Source organism: Pangasianodon hypophthalmus, chromosome 25 (genome assembly GCF_027358585.1).
Source record: "Pangasianodon hypophthalmus isolate fPanHyp1 chromosome 25, fPanHyp1.pri, whole genome shotgun sequence".
Classification (NCBI taxonomy): Eukaryota; Metazoa; Chordata; class Actinopteri; order Siluriformes; family Pangasiidae; genus Pangasianodon; species Pangasianodon hypophthalmus.
In genome coordinates this window covers 10,953,141-10,975,276 of record NC_069734.1, presented here as the reverse complement: position 1 = coordinate 10,975,276, position 22,136 = coordinate 10,953,141, and the positions used below count along the sequence as shown (strand labels likewise).

At 40.3% G+C, this 22,136-nt stretch overlaps 1 protein-coding gene across 1 annotated transcript in view; it reads left to right on the top strand.

The window, feature by feature from the left end:
- Positions 1–22,136, top strand: part of adam10a (ADAM metallopeptidase domain 10a) — a 94,731-nt gene that overhangs the window by 39,078 nt on the left and 33,517 nt on the right. The gene's annotated exons all lie outside the window — the stretch shown is intronic.

Sequence of the window (22,136 nt, the reverse complement as noted above, 5' to 3'; positions counted from 1 at the left end):
GTCACTTAGTTTAGTTATTTATTCACTTTATGCCATCACAGTTGTAGTGTTTTTTTTTTCAATACTAATATGAAAAGGAAGCATAACTGCCCACGTCAAAACAGAAAGGAAAAAAGCGTAACCGTTCAGATCCAAAGTATAGTTGCCAGTCTGATCTAGTTACAGACAAGTAAATGCAGTTACGTGGTGAGGTTGAGTTTTCTATCTTGAGATGATTTATGACTAATCTTTCTGTTCTTCTTTGGTTTTATTAAACCCTGTCTGAAAATGTGTAAACGGGTTTGTGAAGGGTTGCACAAAGATGTAACCACATTTGTGAGCGTTTACAAGCTAACACATCCTGCAGTTTCGTTTTGGCTCGCATGTATGAATGCTCCAATCACAGGTTCTGTCATGTATCATGTTTTTCACAGAGAGCGAAGCCTCTGCACAATGTTCAGTTGGTTCGCAATTATGTCATATTGTTTGTGGAAGGTAGCCGAACACCGTCAACTTTAGAGCGCTCTACTGTCTGTGAGGTGAATTGCAATTGTAAAGAAAACATTCCTTTCTCTTCTATCCATCAAGCACCACACTCTCTATTTAAAGTACTGATGACTTAAGTTGTGTTTTTTGGGAAAAGGTGTGGAGCTAAGTAACTCTTAGCTGTTCCGACTGATGCCGGTACTAATTAATTTCAGCATCAGAAAAAGCGTGAGTAAACAAGTACCTGGAATGAAGAAACCTGCCAGATTTTTCAAGGTACCTTTGAAATTGTATGATTATTACAGATTTAGACATTTTTAAACTTTGCAGACTATGCCTTTAAGATGGCTGTCTAAGCGTGTTTGTATGCATAAATAGAGCATCTTATTCATTTTTTGTCATGGATTCCATCATTACCTCATAGTTTTTGTAACAACACGTACACACTTACCCTCATATGCCTGTTTTCCTGTCTCCGCCCCCTGGTCTGTGTTTTGCTTGTTATCTGATTGTGGTCTGGCTGTATTTTTTTAGTATTTTATAAGTTTGCTCCTCTGTAACCCATTGTGTCTAGGATTCTTTGCAAAGTCTTATTGCGCTTTTGTGTTTAGGGCTCAGCCTGGTTTCTGTGTTCTCGTCCCTTAGTTTTGACTCCTGCTTGTTCTTCTGGTTGTGATTATGGATTACCGTTGTTTTAAGTTGCATGCCTGTTCTCTGACCCCCGCCACGCACATGACAACGAATACTGGATTGCCTTAAATAAATCTCACACTGAGTGTATGCTCTTGTGTCCTACCTAATTCTTACACACATTACATTTACTTATCTATCGAAGAACTTTACATTTCTGTTTGCGCCACTGTGTGTGTGTTTGTGTGTGTGTGTGTGTGTGTGTGTGTGTACAGAAGTGAGGCTGGAAACAGAAACAGAAAACACACTGAGTGACGCTTTACACTCCCTACAGTAGATAAAGTTAATGTGGTAAGTTCACAGCTTTCTTCCAAGGAAGTGGGTTAATTCTGCTACATGTAATTAGCAGTCTCCTTACTGTGCCTTCGCCAAACCTCGCTGTTTGCTCAAGTTAGCTTGCTAGCAACATCTGGAGTGTTTCAACTAGGTTATTGGCCGTATTAGCATAGGTCCATCACTGAAAAGGAGTTTGGGGTTATATTTAAAATACAATATGCTAGAGTTGTGAGGAAAGTAATGTTTTGGAAACTCTTATATAAGTGGTACCTCCAGCAGGCAGAATGCAAATTATGGTTTATTTTTTTATATTTTGGTGTCACTGTTTCACTCCACCCAAAGATCTACATTTGACACCACTGTTTTTCACGACGAGTCTGGCTGAATGTTAGTCAGTTTTACAGTTGCATACTGAAGTGTATTCATTTGGCAGACACTTTTATCCAAAGCGACTTACAAGCGAAGGGGAATATAACCCAAGTACAGAGATGTTAAAGGAGCTGGAGTAACAATAGAAGTGCTGCAAGACTTCCAGGAAACTCTCATAGAAGTGTCTTGTAAGAAAAAAAAAAAGTCTAAGACAGTTGCAAGAACAGAGATGTAACTAAAGACAAGGGTTGGAGTGAGTGCTAGTAAGTGTTTCACACTCCACACTCTAAGCAGTCAGTCAGATGAAAATGTCAAAAGTCAAATTCAAAGAATGCTAACATGACTAATAATAGTTACAGATTCACTGATTTTTGACACTGACACCGTTTTTTCCGGATTGATTATGTGCATGAATGTGAATACGATATTGATATGAATATTAGAATGAGTAACATACTTAGTATTAATCAATCATGGACAACATTGACATGTTATTTAGCTCTGTTTCTTTTTCCCTGGTTTTAAATAGTGGCCATAATAAGCCCACATGTCCATGTGCTTAAACTGCTATGCTCATTCATAACATTATCTAATTGTTTTTAAATGAAGTGCATTAGCTAGCTTCATGAGTTACCTTGGATGGGATAGGTTTGCAGTGGAGAAACGCTTCAATCCAGTTGTAAGTAAAATCCATTTTTGTTTTCATTGCACCCAAATCCCTCGTTGTCAATGTCCAATAGCTGCTGATCGTCAAGAACAATGTACTAGACATGTTTTCTCGCCTAGCCAACGTTTGCTGCAGAGTTGCTTCCTGCTGCTATCAGTGAACTCCTTTATACTCATGATGTTTTATCAGGCTACTTATACTGTAGGAAGATGCTGTCGTTCTTCCTCTTGATATTATCACAGAGCACAGTTTGCAGTCTGCTTTGCTTAGATTGTCATCATTAATCATGAAATATGTGTAGATTGCTGACATTTTGCGTCATCTGTCCATTAGTGCGACAAGGTACACTAGATTTCCATCACATAGTGTCATGTGGTATAAGAGCTTGTTTTATGAGTACCAGTATATGTATCAATGCATCCATAATAATAATAATAATAATAACAACAAAAACAACAACAAGAAGCATCATCATCATCATCGTCATCATCACTGTCATGTGAGGAATAGATGTCATAGATGTCACTGTGAGGAACACAATTCAGGAGTTGGATTAAAAAAAAAAAGATAAATCTATGAATTTCAGCATTCAGCTTTTCACTTTGCCACATGTGTGTGCGTGTGTGTGTGTGTGTGTGCGCGTGCATGCGTGCATGTGAGGGTGTTGGAGTAAGTATCCTGGGAAAATGGCTGAGTAACGTCACATGCAGCTCATGTGCTACATTTTTCCTTATTGTATTTTCAGGGGATTAAAAGAAAGGCCATGTTATTATGTAGAACACAGACAGTCTGTCTCTTTACACAGTGTATTTCCTCTGGTCTCTGTACAGCAGTACAGCTACAGGCAATGTTCTTTTGAAAAGGAAGGTCTTGTTAGAAAAACTTGGCACTCTTTTTGTCTTTCTTGTTTTGCTTGTGTGTTAAAATAATGGAAGCAGTCAATGCAAGTACGAACTTGCTTTTCACAAAAAATAAGGTACCTTTATCTAAATCGGTTACGTTTTTCTAAATCAGTTACCTTCATCAGATCAGCAGGGACAGCAGACACGGCTTGTGGGATTTTCCTATGTAAAAATAGCCGGTTGAGAAAACTTTTCAGCAAACTCCTAAAAGAATATGAGCTCTTATAATTGGTGGGTGAGAAACTTGTCATAGGATAGATACAGAGCAGACAGCAATGCTGTTGGATGTTTGATGACTGAGGATATGTCTCTATCAGCTCCCCAGCTTCCTAGGTCGTGAATCAGTATATCGTGTACACAAGTTCAGGCACTGCTAAGGACCCTGGCTCACTACACATTGGGACACTGAAGACTCAATTTCCGGGGACATGAATACGTACTCGCGTTGTAAAACATCGCCACTGGCATTTATCAGCAACGGGCAGGAGTGATATCTCACTCGCGTATCTGTCATGGTACTTCAAGCAGGATCGTAGGCTAGCTAGTGGATTGTTTAAATCATTACACACTTAAAAGTCATTAGACTCAAACAAACCGTATATAGAACGCCAAATAAAGTTAAAAATCACAACGTAAGTAATCATTTGAGAGTTGCGACAACGATAATAAGCTGCTTAAATTTGTAGATGAAGTTGGCTGAGAGTTTGCCCGCAATTTTTTCGAGCTGAGAGGCTTCAGAAAATATGACGTCATTTCCGGTAAGGGAACATAGTGAGCATCGATGCTCCCTGTATTTTGAAGTGCAATGTGGGATTTTTTAGGGAGCGAATGTTCCAGTGCAGGATTTTGCGATTGAGCTAGTCCTTAAAATGGCCGACTCCCTGATCAGTGCCCTGACTTCTGAGCTAGCGAGCTGATTGAAATGCACCGACTTGCACAGACTTCCATGTTAGCATGCAGGATAATAGTGATTAGCCTATGAGAGTGTGAGAAGTCTGGTAAAAGTCTGGGTATTTAAAATACAAGTTATGTTGTGAAAAATGTAAGAACAGTGTTGCTAGTAAGGAAGGGCATTTCAGACAAAATTGCTGTTCAAATATTTTAAGCCATTCAAATAATATTCAAATAATATTCAAACATTTGAATGAACACAAAATGTTAAGGAGGTGCAGTGTACTGACTTAATTTAATTTTATTACATTGCAAAATTACAATTTTTACACAGTTAGTTAGCTGAATACAGATAAGCATCAAAATCACTAGCACCAGCTAAACCACCAGTGAAAAGAGTGAGCTGTCCCACTTTGGAGTTTATGCCTTGCAGAAAAGGCCGGTTTTTGTAAAACTCATCATACTGGTTTCCTGCTTACCTTTTAAACCTCAACCACCCTAACCTCAACCCTTTATTGTGACACTCGTGTTAGCAGATACGCTGATACGATGTTAAGTCATACAATGAATATAAAAAGTCTAGTCCTGTTTTAGGAAAAAGAAAAAACTTACAATAACCTAGTTGCAAAAGTGTGCAAACCCCTTAACTAATACTTTGTTAAAGCAACTTTTGCTTGTTATACAGCACTCAGTCTTTTTTTTTTGGGTAAACTATTATTGAAAAACACTGCTTTTCAATAGGATTTCTGACTGGGCCTTTCTGAAACATTGATCATCTTCTTAAGAAGCCATTCCTTTGTTGACATCGATGTGTCCTTTGGGTCATTGCTGTGTTGGAAGGTGAATGCTCCCAACACCATGCTTCACTGTTGGTATGGAGTTCTTTGGGTGATAAGCTGTCTTGTTTTTGTGCCAAACATATCTTTTAGAATTATGCCCAGAAAGTTCTACCTTTGTCTCATCAGAACAAAGCACATTTTCCCACATGCTTTGGGGTGATTTAAGTGGACACAGTGAAAGTGGAAATGAGACAAAATTGCTGAGAATATCAACATTTTCCTCAGATGTGTTGGAATATTACTTGAAAACGACTTGCAGAACTATAAATAACTCCTAAACAAACTTTCACAGCGTGTGAACTGTTGAGTTTACAGAAAACTTTTACTCAATTCCACATGAGTAGGTCATTTATGTGTAATATTGTCATAAGCACAGAAAACACACCACCCCGTTTAAAGACAGCATAGCACTATATCTGTGGTTCTGCTTTTTATAGAACTGCCTTTTCAGATTTTTATATCTAAGGCACTCTGAGGTGCTTGAAGGTGGTCTTGAAGTCATTGAAAGCAACAGCTCATGATCCTGTTCACCTTTCAGACTTGATGAAAAGAAAAAGACCAGGGACTCGGGCTTCTCTGAACCAGTGTTAGCATTCTGATGAAGCAGGCGTCAGAGTTCTCACGGCTCTCTCCAACACTTTCCAACTGCTTAGCATTCTTATCTCAGGTTGAGCGTGTTCTTTTCCAATATCGATCGCAGTAACCCAGCGGTGTCCAGAGCGGTGCTGAGCGCTCCAAAAGGCCTTCTCGCTCTGATGAAAAGAAGGTTAGATATGGATCTGCATGCCGAGGGCAAAGGTTAGACTTCAGGAGCTGGAGACTCCATGACACAGGAAGGAAACCAGTAGAAATCAGAAACCAAAAAAAAAAGTAATCTGTGCAGTGCAGTTAAGAAATAAAAGTGTGCCAAACACAGATACAAAGTTTAATCATGCTGTGGTCTGGGAAAGCACTTTGGATATCAACATGGCTAAATTCTTATAATTGTGATTATCAGTTCAGTTTGTATTCAGATACTGTCTGTCATATTGTCTGTAATGTTCCTGCACTGTCACATCATCAAAACAAAGAGGAGCGCTTACACACTCTGTACACACAACAGCGAACAAAAGTTTTAAAATGTTTAAATGATCTAATAAAAAGTCACTAATAACAAGAAATAAAAAAGTCAGTAAGTAATAAGCAGAACTGCCTGAATGAATCAGCGATTGTTTCCCCAAAGAGATGAAGAGACATGAAGGGTGAAATACCTTCGGTGACCTTTCAGGTAGTGAGACTGATCTGGATGCTGCTGATAATCCAAAGTGTTTAATGAATGTGAATCCGGATGATGCCACAGCCATCAATGACCAGAAAAATCTGGCTGTGCTCTCAGGGAGGGAATGATGGCATACTCACCACTCCCCCTTGTCAATCACAGCGACACTAACCAATCACGGGCTTCTGTGAGCTCATGCATGCAGAAGTGGGCGGATAGCGCTTTTCTCCGAGTGTGTTACCCGACATTGCACGAGCAGCAGTTCGAAAACATGCGGTCGGCTGGCTTCATGAGCCTTGGAGGAAGCATGTGATGGCATTCGCCCTCCCTGGTTGGTAGCTGTCATGTGACAGGGGAGAGATACCTGATGATTGGGAATTATCATAAAAAAGTTTGGCATGTTGTTTTTCCATATGTAGATTAGTTTATTAATGTAGAAGTAAGCAAGGTGTTCTTCAGTGGAATTGGAATGAAATCTTTAAATGCAATTTTCTCCTTTTTTCACTTTTGGGAAACTTTAATATACTTCGAAACAGTTAAATAATTCAAAAATTGACCATGTGGAAGGTTCTCCCCGGCCACAACACAATTGCCTGTACCATATTTTCCAGAGTATAAGATGTGCATCAGTCTAATGTCTGAAAACAAACATTAAAACTAACCAACACACGTGTCTAAATGATTTAATGCAGTGTATCTTATACTCCTAATGGGGGAAAAATAGTCTGTGTACTGTATCTTTAAACATTATCTGCTTACAGGGTCTTTAACGATTTCTCTCACACCTTTTGTTTCCCCCAAGAGGAAAGAAAGCTGGTACTCTCCCTCTCCTCACTGTGTGTGCGATATCAGCGTGCTGTTTGAGCCTCAGTGTGCGCGCTCTCGTGCAGAGAAACGAGGCTGGCGTCTATTCCGTATTCTTGTTCAGCACGTGGTGCGATTTCTCGTCATGAAACTTTAACCAGCTCGCTCTTTCCCTGCCGACCTCCACATCCAGATTCCTCTCCTCTGTGCTCAGTTTTATGCAAAAAATCTGAATAATGCAGCATGCATGAATTTCCTTTAGCAGTAGAGAAAGAAAAAGCAGGTGTGTGAGTGTGTGTGTGTATATGTGTGTGTGGTCACACTGTCTCTGCTGAATGAGACTGACTCAGTAGGGACATGTGTCTCTCTTTTCTAAGTGATATTTCTGCGTCGATGAGCTTTGATTTGATGTGTGAAATATACAGTATGTTTAAAATAGGAACAGCAAATTTTGATGTCTTGTTTTCTCTCTCTCTCTCTCCCTCCATTCTCCATTTTTCTGCCTCTCTGTCTTTCTCTTTCTCTCTCCCATCTCAGTGTCACTCATTTGTTTAGAAGTACAGAGGCAAGGGAGGTTCGTAAAAGCAGTCAGGCTTATCCAGTTTGGTGATTTGTGTACGGAGTCTGGCAGAGACAGTGGCTTTACACACACACACACACACACACACACACACACACGAAACCTCACATTTACACCGATTTGGGACCCAACTCATTGGGATTAGGGAGGTTACTCATATTCTGTGTGTGTGTGTGTGTGTGTGTGTGTGTGTGTCTTAGGTCTCAGGTGAATGTCTTCCCATTTTGTGTGTAGTGTGTTATGTCCAAGCTGACTAATGAGTGTGTGGAACACAGGGAATGAAAATTGCCCAGTGCTCATGGAGTGTGTGTGTGTGTGTGTGTGTGTGTGTGTGTGTGTGTGTGTGAGCATGGTGTAACTCTGAGCATACAGCAGTGCTGTCCTCACACACACTGCGATTACACACACTGTCACTCTTCAGGTTCCTGGAAAGTGTGTGGAGGAGGGCTTTTCTTCCTCCTCTTAATCACTCTTCCACATACACACTGATACACACACACACACATAGACACACACACTCTCTAAGAGCAAGTTTGATTGATTGGGAATCATTTGAGTCAAATTGATTAATTAAAACAGCTCCAGATATTCTAAGTATTTCTGTGAAAATACTGATTCTGGGAGAGTTGCATGTGAGTTCAGTTTGTGATGTCACTAAACAAGCTTCAGGTCTGTAGACCAATCACATCTGACTTTAGAGGATGACATAGTAAATGGAGATTTTTCGCTGCAGCTAATTCAGCTAGTGACGATGCAAACCAAAAGTGTGACACTGAAATCTCACCCGTGTCTATATGTGATAAATGTGTGCTAGTTTGCGAGGCTTGCCAGCTAGCTGTCTGGGATTTGGGCATTTCCAAATAATTGATTCATTCATTTATCTTCAGTAAGCACTTTATCTTGTCAGGGTGAGTGGTGGATCAGGATCCTATCCCAGAACACTGGGTGTGAGGTGGGAATACAGCCTGGACGAGATGCCAGTCGATCACTGGGCACCATGCACACACACACACATTCACACCAGTCCAACATTCAGCACGTTACTGGGAGGTGGGAGGAAACCGGAGAACCCTGAGGAAACCCAAACAGACACAGGGAGAACATGCAAAACACTGCATGGATCTAATTCAATTTTATTGTATATTTATATTTATACATTTATAGATTGTGGCATTTGGTTGACATTGGAATGACCGATCACAGACTGTTGTATTTTCTTTGCGTGATACGCGTGATACTCCTTCTATAATCACTGTTCTTCCACTCTCAGCCCGGCTCTGCTAATAACAGCCTGTACTGCTCTGTGTTGATGTTAATAGCAGCCTTGCTCTGTGCCAAGCCACTCGTCTTCTCTCAGTGTACGCCTCAGTGGGCACACCTGTGTGTGAGTGTATGGCTCATAAACTCTCATCACTACACGCATGCACGCACACACCCACACAGCATATCCGTATAGTGTCAGTGTATCTGCAGGGCCATGATCTACATCATCTAATCAGCTTTAATGTCTCATCCTCACACTTTATTACTCACTCAGCGCCTTTCTCAGGTCAAACTGTCCTCAAATACACACACACACACACACACACACACACACAGTACAAGTCACCACACACCATCCAGATATGCTTTCATTGTCTCGATGCATTTTTGTAAGTCTGTCAATGGTTATAATTATTCATTCATTCATCATCAGTAATGTGGTAGATCCGGAGAATACTGGGTGTGAGGCGAGAATACACAAGAGCTAGGACGCCAGTTCATTACAGGGCACCGTGTACACGTGTAGTCATATTCTGGGGCAATCTGGCATAGTTTATTCACCTAAAAGCATGTTTTTGTGAGGTGAGAGGAAACCAGAGACCCCAGAGGAAACCCACACAGACACAGGATTACACAGATTACACAGATTACACACCCAGACTTTCTGCCAGCACCCAGAAGGTGATTATTTTGCAATAACAGCATGTCTTAAAGGGTTTTATCTCTTTATACCACAGCAGTTTGCCAATGATTACAAATTTTTATTTAATAAAGAATGACACATCATGCTTTTTAACCATTTATATTTACATTTCGTGTTGTGGAGCGGCTGCAGAACAAGTTAGTTCCTGTTATCATTTACGCTGTATCAGCTATAAATAGTCTTTCCTTTACCAGCCTATCTTTTTCTGTCTCTTGAAGTTAATCAGACAGAAAAAGCAGCTTGTCATGTTACCAAGAAACCGAAAAGTACAAGCACAAAGCACAAAGCACTGACTCTGGAGACTTCATCCATAAGTGTTACATAAACATCTCCTTAAAGAATACGTATTATTATTATTATTTGGTTTAGATTATGTGAAGTGTCCACTATACAAGTTCCTGTGACTGAGTTGTTGCTATAGAAATAATAGTAATGCAGAAAAATAACCAACACCTTCTAACCAATCAGAATCAAGAATTCACTCGAGCACTGTAGAATAGCGTAGAATAACACACATGTAGAGCATAAATATTGTGAGAAAGCTCAGCTTTTGTAGTTTAACTTCAATCTTTTTTTTAACCTTGAGTTAAAAAAATGTGTCAACAATGACATAATTTTTTAAAATGCAGTTTGTGATCATTTCATAAACTGTTCCCAATTGTCAGGCAATCATGGCATGAAAATGTAATTTTCATGTGATTATCATTGTCATTATATTACACTATCTCTCTGTGCCTAAAAGCTTTAGAGCGCTGGCATGGTGAGACTCCTCTGTCTGTGATTACACTCAAGTTAAACTCCTCGTAGTGGACATGGGGAGGAGGCCATTAATTCCTGTGTGTTGTTGTGAGGGTGGTTGCTGGTGCTGAGTGCTGTGTAATTGGATTGGGAGTGTCGGTGGCTGTAAATGGAGGCTCCGAGTCGCTGCTGAAAACCGAGCCGCTCACACACAATAGAGAACTCTGGGAACGAGAGCGGCCTTGTTGGCTTTTAGAGCTCCCTGGGTAATTGATTGTTCTGGGAACTCCCTGCCTGTAACACACACACACAGGCCATCTTACTTCCTGATTGATGTGTCTGGTGAACAGGCGTTGAGTGTGAGTCTGACACTGTAATCCAGCGTTGTTTATTGCTGTTTCTTCCAGTTTAGCTTCAGTCTGTGTTGATGGTCCACTGAACAGACTCAAGCTTCTGTCTTTATTTGTCCAAAATGTGTTTTTCTGTGAGTTTGACTTTGGACCTTCTGTAAACAAATAAGGGGATTTTCCCCCAAAGTTCATTTAAGTTTTTTGTTTGATACATATAGTACTGTGCAAATATCTTAAGCACCCTACTTTGATATAAATTTTTGTGTATTTTATGTCTTACATGTTAATGTGTCAGTAAAAAAGAGAAACTTTTAGGTTTACAAGCATGCATTTTGTAGAAATAAAATAGCAAAATCTGTGTATGTTATTAAAGAAAATGACGCGTTAAGTAACAGACCACTTTTCAGAGGAGGTCTGATATTACCAGCACAGAGGAAAGTGTGTCAGCCAGAAATCTGTGGCAGGTTCTGCACGGTGCTCGGAAATACTGAGCAACCAGTTTGTTTATCAAACTGCACAACAGTCTACCTGAGAGAACTAGTGCACTTGCATAGGCAAAGGCTGGTTACTGACTTTGAGTAGTTTATTACTGTGTGCTGTCCATCATAGTCAATTTTCTATCTGCATATACGTTTCATTTGATTATTTCTGAAGACAGACTTCACCTACTGTGTTTAAGCAGTGAATATATTCACCCTGAAATACTCCACTGTGCTCATCTGGCTTTTATTTTTGTTTGGATCAGCAGCGTTGTGGGTTTTAGCAGTAGTTTTTGTACATCCTGTTTTTAATTCCCCATATTAACACTGCGATGTTAAAAGCAGATGCTGCTACTTGCATCGAAACCGTTTTTGCTATTACATATATATTTGTTTGTCTGTACATTTATCAATAGAATTTTAAATATGTTCAATAGATGCTCATGATTCGACTTTGGAAGGTAAAATAAAGGGGCAATTTAAATATACATATGTGCATCTTGTTATTTTTTTTTAAGTATCAATTTCTTGACAAATTTCTTGACTGTTTAACAAATTTAGTTACTTGGGATAATGAATATAATGTGAAACCTGACACGCTAACAACTTGCATGCTCAGTTGTATACATTCAGTACATAGGCAATAAACCACGTACAGTATTTGCCATCTTGAGTGTAATTTTTCTTGATGACAGTGTGTATAGAGCATAAGAATAGAGAACCTTGGGTGGCAAAATATGTTCTCGCCTTTTGTTAGTAAACTTTTGTTACACAACAGGTATCAGTGGATAACTGAACAAAGACCACCTTCACAAATTCCATGATAGCGCAATCTATAGGGCACGTTTATATTGATTTGCAGTGACCATTTCCTCTAAGGGAACGAGGGGACACAAACTGTGAGTATATTTTTCTGTCCCCAAAACTGATGAGCTGTATCTGCAGGCTTATAACATCTGGATGTGTTTCTCTCTCTGTACAGTATATTTTTGTGTATGTTGAGCCATAAACCTTTTAAGTGTACAGCACACACTTTCAGCTGTCTCCCTGTTGTCTGTTTATAAAGGTGAACAAATATATGCCGTAATGGATGCAAAGCACAGTCTAGGCATGTAATCGTGTGTGTGTGTGTTTGTGTGTGTGTGTGTGTGTGTGTGTGTGTGTGTGTGTGTGTGTATAATAGCATGAAGAGCTGGAAGGGACAGTTAGGGGCTTGAATAATTCAAACTTTCTGAAAGAAAGCCACAGAGTTCGTCACTCAAGGCTAGACTTGTGCAGATACTATGTATGCACATGCACAGTATAGCTATGATGAACATGCACTCTGCCTTTCATTTGTGAATTGGCTTAATTCATTGTTTAGCATTCTTCAAGCGTTCTTATTTTGGGCACATTTGAAGTAGCTCAGCATGTGTCCTTTATAGAAGCATTTTTAAACAATAACATTTTCTGGTTGTTTTCCCATTTGGGAAATGAACCATTCGCATTGGTTCATTTCCCATCTTTGTTAGGATTTGTTTCTTGGGTTTGGGATCCCCTGACTTTACCTGGCTTGCTTTATAGAATCATAAATCCCTCTCACCATTGTGCATCTGACAGAACAGGAAGAGTGGATGGTGTAACAGGGTGTGGCTCAAAGCAGCAATTGATGAAATCTAACTGAAGTTCAGTTTCTAAGGAAGAGTCACTGATAGGTGCAAACAATATTTCCTGAGTTCTACCTACAATAACACACAGCTGCAAGGCAAATCACTGGTTTATATTAATGTGCTCGCTCTAATAAGTTATCATTCACAGGAACCTATGGTGGAGTTCCACATAATCTATGCTTACCAATCAATTGTTTTTAAAAAGTGTTTTTACTTAACAAATAGAAAAGCTTTGATATGGTGAAGTTTTCTATGAGGAGACGCTTATTTAGCTTTTTTTGGAAGAAGTCTCTAGTGTCAGCGCTTTGTAATAGTCAGTGGTAAAGCTCCTCCTTTAGGTTTTGTGACACAGGAAAGTCGTTAGGATGGAGGTTTTTTTGGTAATATGACAAACTGCACATTTTGTGTTCCTATAACATAAGTGAGGAACTTAACTAAGTTTGTATTACTATAACGTAAGTGAGGACCTAACTGGTTTTGCGGACATTTAACAACATTAAATGTAGCTATAAACGGATAAAAGGGATGGCATCATTTTTCAATAAATTAAAAATGTAACTAAATTAATCAAGTAAATAAAATTCAACTGCTAGATAAAGGTTCTAGAGAGAAGCTATAGTTTCATGAATGGGGATAAAACAGAGAGTTGATGTAACCATTTCTAATTGTGATTTGTACATGTGATGACAATACATAATGTTCTCTCAATAGTCCTGTTCAACTCGGAAGAAAATGTTTGGAAAAATGACTTCTCTCAACTGAATAACCGGCATTCTTTCTTTTGCAGTTGATACGAAGTTCACCACATATGCAACAGAGAGCAGGCTAAGACTATAAGAGTGCATCAGTTTCACACAGACGTCACATGGGTCATAATCTTCAATGGTTCCTATCTTTCTGCAGTAATGGGAAAAAAAAAGGCAAATTGTGTTGAGGGCTGAGCAGAGACCCCTTTTTCAGTCACTGTAAACCTCAGTGAGATCTTAGATCAGGCATCCTGATCTGAAAAGTTTGTTATAGAAGCAAGGAAATTGGCCTGTTTATAAAGTTTACCACAGTCAAGATTTTGTCAAGATCCATGTTTAATTGAGTTCCCTCATTCAGTTACATGATTCCCAGAGGAAAAACATTGCCATTCGCTTGTAAACACTACTACATGATATCAACAGGGAATATCAATGCCAGTGTGTCCTTGAGAACTCAGACTAACTATTCTTCTTGAGATCCAGTGACTGAAACCCACAGTTAAGGAAGAACATGCAAAAATCCATGCTTAGATTCAAAGTAACAAGTGTTTTTTCATTCATTTATTCATTCATTCACTCATCTTCAGTAACTGCTTTATCTTGGTCAGGGTTGCGGTGGGTCAAGAGACGTGCATACACACCCTTGATAGGACCTAAGGTAATCTGTGCACCTACCAGGATAGAGTGAGGAAACCAGAGAACTCAGAGGAAACCCAGAGAATATCTAATATAAAACCAACTTCACTGTTATTATAAATCTGATCATTTTGAGATACTAAGGCATAATCATTACAATCCTTCTCATTATTAAAACCTAGTAAATGGTGGAATTTTGTATTTTGTATTCAACCACTGCAAATTTTAATACCTGCCGTTCACCCGCATTAATTTGCGCACACAGTCATCATCTCTGAAATGGCTGTTGGGGTTAGTAAATTACGCTGTGGGTGGAGGAATCTATTTTATATCACTGTGTATTATACACCTAAAGGAAGAAACTGCCCTAATTGCTCATGTGAAATCCTCAGTAGACCCTGCTAGTAAATCTCAGCTTCCTTTGTTTTTTTTTTTTTTTTTTTGCAGGTGTTTTCATGTTTGCATGTTTTTATACACACAGAGATAGTGTAAAGTATTTACATTACAGAGAATGATGTTATGCTCCCGAGAGAGTAGAGGCATTGTTGCAGGAGCTGGGAGAGATGGAAGACACTATGGGGGATGTGTCATAGGCTAATGGCTATAATAAAGGGCTTCCACTGGGAGCTGTGGACACGACATTGAAGAAGCTTATCACTGGGCAGAAAAAACGTGTGTGTGTGTGTGTGTGTGTGTGTGTGTGTGTGTGTGTGTGTGTGAGAGAGAGAGAGGGAGAGAGAGAGAGAGAGAGTGAGGTGAGAGAAGTGTCAATAAAAGGATAAGAGCTAAGTGATTGTGTGAGCCGTAAGATTGGGCAGTGATGCTGTTTTGTCTTTTAGGATGAAGATGATCCTTTTCATTCCCTCTCTTTTCCTCTCTTTTCCTCCATCTGTCTCTCCTCCTCCTCCTCTCTCTCTCTCTCTCTCTCGCTATCATTCTGTGTCGTTCTGTGGACTTGGACTCAAGGCATAATTTTCAATAATTTGGACTTGATTTTAAAAAAAGGGAAAATACTTTTGACTTGACTTGGACTTTGTCATAACTGACTGAACTGAATTGAATTCTTTTGGATGTGTAATTTATTTATTTTTTTCCCCAATGTGCAAAAAGTTTTTTGCATTTTTTGCATACTAAATCAGTGCATACTAAATCAAGTATAACTAACTGTGAGAGAGATCTATAGTGAAAGAGAAAAGAGAGCTATAGTGGAGCTTCACTGAGTATAAAAACATTCTCCTTTCTTTCTCTCTCATCTCAGCCCATCTCAGTTGTACATTTTTCTCTCCTTAGAGCTTAACTGCAACTTTATTTCCTGATTTCTGATCATCTTACACTCCTGGTGGCTGACTTTGCAAACCTTTCAGTCTGTCTCTGATTAATAAACACAATCCACTGTATAAATGATGCGTATCAGAATGTGATAACAGCTTCATTGTACACACTGTCAGAGGTGTTGGTGTGTGTATCAGAGGTCTTGCTTGTCTTTCCCTATCTGTGTTTTCTGGGCTCGTTGTTTAGGGCGGGTGTTGTGCTGCTCTGCCTTTAATACTAGCTAACATGTGTGTGTATGTGTGTGTGTGTGTGTGTGTGTGTGTGTGTGTGTGTGAGGTGTTTTAATTAGTGAGGGAATGCCTGCCAGCTTCCACCTGTCCACTTGCCCTGTGTGAGTCTATCCATCTCTCATTCTACTCTTCCTCTCTTCCTTACTCTTTCTTCTACTGTTCCTCTCTTCCATGTCTCTGCTTTTCTCTGATTTTCTTATGCTTTTGTCTGTGTGTGTGTGTCTGTGTGTCTGTGTGTGTGTGTCTGTGTGTGTCTGTGTGTGTGTGTCTGTGTGTGTGTGTGTGTGTCACTGTTGAGTCAGACAGTGACTGAAGGACTCATCAGGGGGTTGTGTGAAATGTGTCATTAATGAAAGCCCCTCTCTGCGTGTGTCGGAAACCTGAGAGGAGACTTCCAGAGGCCTATGATCATATTCTGGGTTTCTGTATGTTCTGGAAAAGATGGAAATTTATAAACTAAAACACCTGAAAAATTAGTAGAATGGCAAAAAAAAAAAAAAAAAATTTTTTAAATGTTCTGGAAACATGTGAAGTTTGTTTAAAAAGCTACAACCAAAAAATTTTCTCTTCAGATAACTTAAAGTGTATCTTAGTAAAAATATAGCATTAGAATTGTGATCTAGATCCTGTCACCACTAAATGTATTTATTTCACCTCTACTTTACCTGGAGACATACACAAGAGCCGTGCGGATTTGGAACTCTGACCAGATTTGGATTTTTTTTTTTTATGAACTTAGGTTTTGTTATATTGATATATTGTTTATATATCATGTTCGAAATCCAGATATTCGTCATATAGCCACTGGTCTCTAAAGACAAAGTGTAAGCCTGTGTTCTGTACCATGTATATTTTAGTAGAAGCTTTTATCAAAAGGGGTTGCAAGACTGCACATTTTTAATAGTTGAACAGTAATTTAAAAAGTAGTTCATTTGTGCAGCAACGAACTTGTCAAACACTTCAATTAACAGCCACACACGAATTACTTTTCCAGCTTCACTGTTAATGATGAAATAAATGTGCAAAATAAAAAATCTGTGTATCAAGTGCATTAAGGACGTACCAATTTCTAAATGCATTCGTGTGGATGAGCTGGTGGCTGAAATTGCTGATTGTGAAACTGAGAGCGTGTAGCACAGAAGCTCCTTATAGCTTAATGATGGATGGAGGATGTGATGTCTACAGCAGTGTCTGGTAGGTTTTTCTGCCATGTTCAGCTCCAAAAATGGGTCAGGATCAGCCTCTCTGAGATAGCATGCACCGCTGATCTAAATCTAAACTAGCTGAGTCAGCAGGAATAGATAGTGACGTGCAACCCGCGGCTTGTGAAAAGCGTGTGAAAAGTGCTCTTTCACGCAAGGATTTGCAATGAAATTTCACTTTACAGGACAACAAAAATAACTGTGGAATAAATGAGGAATTCCTTTGGGAACTGTCTCACACACCTCTTCACTTCATGCAAATTAATAGCAAGTGATATATATATATATATATATGTATGTATGTATGTATTAAACAGTTATAAGTTATAACGGTTATAAGTTTATAAGAATCTGCAAAATGTTAATAATTTAAAAAAAAAAAAAAAAAAAGAGGGAACTGCCCTGAATAAGCTATTTCACATGTGTTTACACATAGTCCACAAGACACAATAATAAGTGAATTTACACAAGAGAACCAGTTCAAAAGTTTACATACTCTTGATTATATATATTTTACCAGTAGAGCCATGCACAGTTGAGTAGAATTGGCTTCATCTAGTTTGAAATGTTTATAGACTATCAAAGTATATTTAGCTGCTTTCTTTACACTCTGCCTCGCTGGTTCTTTCCACCACCCTGACTAGCTGACATTCTCACAGCAGTGACTAGGGAATGTATTAGATAACTAATCTATGCAACCTGTATTATTAAATCATAATTGCTTAACGAATTCTGTGTGTGTGCGTGTGTGTGTGCGTGTGTGTGCGTGTGTGTGTGCGTGTGTGTGTGCGTGTGTGTGTGCGTGCGTGTGTGCGTGCGTGTGTGCGTGCGCGCGTGTGTGCGTGCGTGCGTGCGTGCGCGCGTGTGTGCGTGCGCGTGTGTGTGCGTGCGCGTGTGTGTGTGTGCGTGTGTGTGTGTGTGCGTGTGTGTGAGTGAGAGAGAGAGTTTCAGTTAGAGCGTATGCGGTAGTTAGCGGTTGTGTTGTTGCCTTTAATGTTAAGGATGTGGGAAGATGTGAGTCATTCCTAGAAGACCTTCTATGAGCAGCAGCTGTCATCATCCATTCCTGAAAAAATGAGTCACTAATGATAAGACACATGATATTGTTACACACCGCAACACACATCATCAGTGGCATGAAGGATTAGCCTAGTCAACACTGCATTGCTGTAATCACACAAGTGGCCCAGTTTAATAAGAACATCACAGTTCAGTGTTTCTCTCTATCCTTTTTTTTTTTTTTTTTTTTAATTTCACAAAACTCAGAACAGAGTGAACACTGAACAGAGTGTGGGATTGCTTTTGTTTTTTTAAAATTGGTCCAAAATCAGAACCCTAAGAAGACACTTCTAATGGCACTTTCTGCATGAGACAGACTAACAAACACTGCTAAAAACACTGCACACCTCCGCTGCCTTCTCCCAAATGAAAGAATGATGATATATGATTTGTGGTTGGCTGGCAGGTGTGCATTAATTCCTTATCTTATTGAAAACGTAATCACATCTCTGCATAACTGCTCCAGTGTAAGCGTGTTGGTTTGTAACCATGACAACAAGTATAAATACCACAACTTGATGTTTTTTAAATGGTTTGGTTAAGAGCACCCAACGGAGCGTCCTGATACAAGAAAATAATGAACTTTTAGGCAGAAATGGCTTTGTGATGTTCATCTCCGCACATTGGAACACTTCACTGGCCATCGTCTCTTAGATACTGGGACTTGCTTATTTCTGAATAACACCTTTGTGATCTAATATGTGGTTTTATATAACTGGTAGCACTTCTGTAATTCGTTTAAAGAGTCCTGGTGTTTGTGTACAAGACTGTTTATGGTGTAATGGATTTATTATATGTACAGTGTTCGTACACATCAGTGCGTGCATGTGTAGGTCTTGATTAAAGAAAAAGGAATAGGTTATGCACAAGTGGCTCAGTCACTTCTGCAAACATTGGCCTTTTAATTAAGTCACACCTATCAGAGGTTCCTGTGGTTTATAATGAGCAGCCTTGAAAATAATTCAGCTGTTTACTTACTTCACGTATTTTCCTCATTTCTTCTCTTCACAAAGAGAGTGATTTGTGCATGTGTGTGCATGTGTGCGCTTGTGTGTGTGTAAATCTCATGAGGAGGTGTTTAGAGCCTAGGTATGTTTCATAGCCTCTGTCTCAGTACACAAACACACACACACACAAGGGTCTCAGCTGTGCAACACTAGGTGGGTGACAGCTGCTCACAGTGCATGTATATGCAGCTGTAGGTGTGTGTGTGTGTGTGTGTGTGTGTGTGTGGCTCCCACCCAAACAAACTGCTGATCTCCTGCTCTCAGCGATTGCGCTCCTCATTAATCCTCTCTCCATTTATTTGCTGCCGTACAGCAGCAAAATCATTGCTAGTGTGTTTTACAGCTTCCCATAAGCTGCTGTTTTCTCCCAGCTGTGTTATAACCACTGCTGCGCTCCACATCTCAGAACGACAAGTAGCTCTTTAGAGTACTTAAAGTCCCAGAGAGTATAGAGTAGAATATTAAACGTTTGTATTAGGCTTGCAAAATGTAAGCAGTTTCCTTGATCGGTTATTGCTATTACATTAATGAACAGTCATAGATTAATTGTTGACAACCACAAGGCTGTAACATAAAAAGTACAAAAAAATATATTTTTTTGCTCAAACATATTTTATTGAGAACTTATATTAAAGGAAAATGAATTTTTTTTAAATACACCACAGATGGATAATTTAAACTTAACTGAAAAAGCACTGTAAGTTATTGCTGGATCACATACTCAATAATCACATTCTGTCCCATTGTGTAGAATTTAAAATCATGACTAATTCATCAAATAATTCATCAGTTAGCCTCATGGAAGACCGAAAGTTGCTCAGTAATAGTCTTCTTATTGATGAGGTTGAAGTTTACACAAGCTTTAGCCAATATTATCCCCACCCACTCTGATTAAAAAGGGAAATGCTGAAGGACTTTTGGAATAGAACAATTATTCATACATTTTACGGCATATCAGGCACCCACAAGATCAACATTAACCTCATTAGAAAGCCGCCATTACATTTAGATTCAATCCTTTTTATCAGAATGAGTGCTTTTGAGTTTAATGAATGACTTTCTGAGTTTCTCTGCCAGCTACTGAGTCAGTGCATGATGGGAAATGTAGTGAAGTGTGCTCCGGGAAATGGAAACACTGCAGTTCCTGCCATCACTCTATCGTCACTCCAAGTACTGAAGATTTTCCTTTAGTATGTTTTTCTGAGTGACTCATACAGCGTGCTGTGACTGTGAAGGTGTTCAGGAGTCCAGATGATCAAAATGTGGAGAAGTAGTGAATGTGTTTTTTTTTCTAAGATGTCTCAGTTCTGTGCAATGAGGAGCAGCTGGATTACAGATGTTACAGACAGGGTTGTGAAGGTGTAGTGTTATTATGGAGCATGTTTCACTCTTAATAATAGAGAAATAATCTCTGCCACTTACACACCCATGATACCAGCATGTTCATTCAGGGCATTTACCTCAAGTCTGTAATACAGAAATACTAACACACTCACTTTCTTTTGTCCTGTTGCTCTTTCTGCCTCTCACTGTGTGTGTGTGTCTCTCTCTGCCTCTCACTGTGTGTGTGTCTCTCTCTGCCTCTCACTGTGTGTGTCTCTCTCTGCCTCTCACTGTGTGTGTCTCTCTCTGCCTCTCACTGTGTGTGTCTCTCTCTGCCTCTCACTGTGTGTGTGTCTCTCTCTCTGCCTCTCACTGTGTGTGTGTCTCTCTCTCTGCCTCTCACTGTGTGTGTCTCTCTCTCTGCCTCTCACTGTGTGTGTCTCTCTCTGCCTCTCACTGTGTGTGTGTCTCTCTCTGCCTCTCACTGTGTGTGTCTCTCTCTGCCTCTCACTGTGTGTGTGTCTCTCTCTGCCTCTCACTGTGTGTGTCTCTCTGCCTCTCACTGTGTGTGTCTCTCTCTCTGCCTCTCACTGTGTGTGTCTCTCTCTCTGCCTCTCACTGTGTGTGTCTCTCTCTGCCTCTCACTGTGTGTGTGTCTCTCTCTGCCTCTCACTGTGTGTGTCTCTCTCTGCCTCTCACTGTGTGTGTGTCTCTCTCTGCCTCTCACTGTGTGTGTGTGTGTCTCTCTCTGCCTCTCACTGTGTGTGTCTCTCTCTCTGCCTCTCACTGTGTGTGTCTCTCTCTCTGCCTCTCACTGTGTGTGTCTCTCTCTCTGCCTCTCACTGTGTGTGTCTCTCTCTGCCTCTCACTGTGTGTGTCTCTCTCTGCCTCTCACTGTGTGTGTCTCTCTCTCTGCCTCTCACTGTGTGTGTCTCTCTCTGCCTCTCACTGTGTGTGTGTCTCTCTCTCTGCCTCTCACTGTGTGTGTGTCTCTCTCTCTGCCTCTCACTGTGTGTGTGTCTCTCTCTGCCTCTCACTGTGTGTGTGTCTCTCTCTGCCTCTCACTGTGTGTGTGTCTCTCTCTGCCTCTCACTGTGTGTGTGTGTCTCTCTCTGCCTCTCACTGTGTGTGTGTGTCTCTCTCTGCCTCTCACTGTGTGTGTGTCTCTCTCTCTGCCTCTCACTGTGTGTGTGTCTCTCTCTGCCTCTCACTGTGTGTGTGTGTGTCTCTCTCTGCCTCTCACTGTGTGTGTGTCTCTCTCTCTGCCTCTTACTGTGTGTGTGTGCCTCTCTCTGCCTCTCACTGTGTGTCTCTCTCTGCCTCTCACTGTGTGTGTGTCTCTCTCTCTGCCTCTCACTGTGTGTGTCTCTCTCTGCCTCTCACTGTGTGTCTGTCTCTCTCTGCCTCTCACTGTGTGTGTCTCTCTCTGCCTCTCACTGTGTGTGTGTGTCTCTCTCTCTGCCTCTCACTGTGTGTGTCTCTCTCTGCATCTCACTGTGTGTGAGTCGCTCTCTGCCTCTCCCTGTGTGTGTCTCTCTGCCTCTCACTGTGTGTGTGTCTCTCTCTCTGCCTCTCACTGTGTGTGTCTTTCTCTCTGTTTCTCACTGTCTGTGTGTGTCTCTCTCTCTCTCTCTCTCTCTCTCTCTCTCTGTCTCTGTGACTGTTGCTGTCTGTCTCT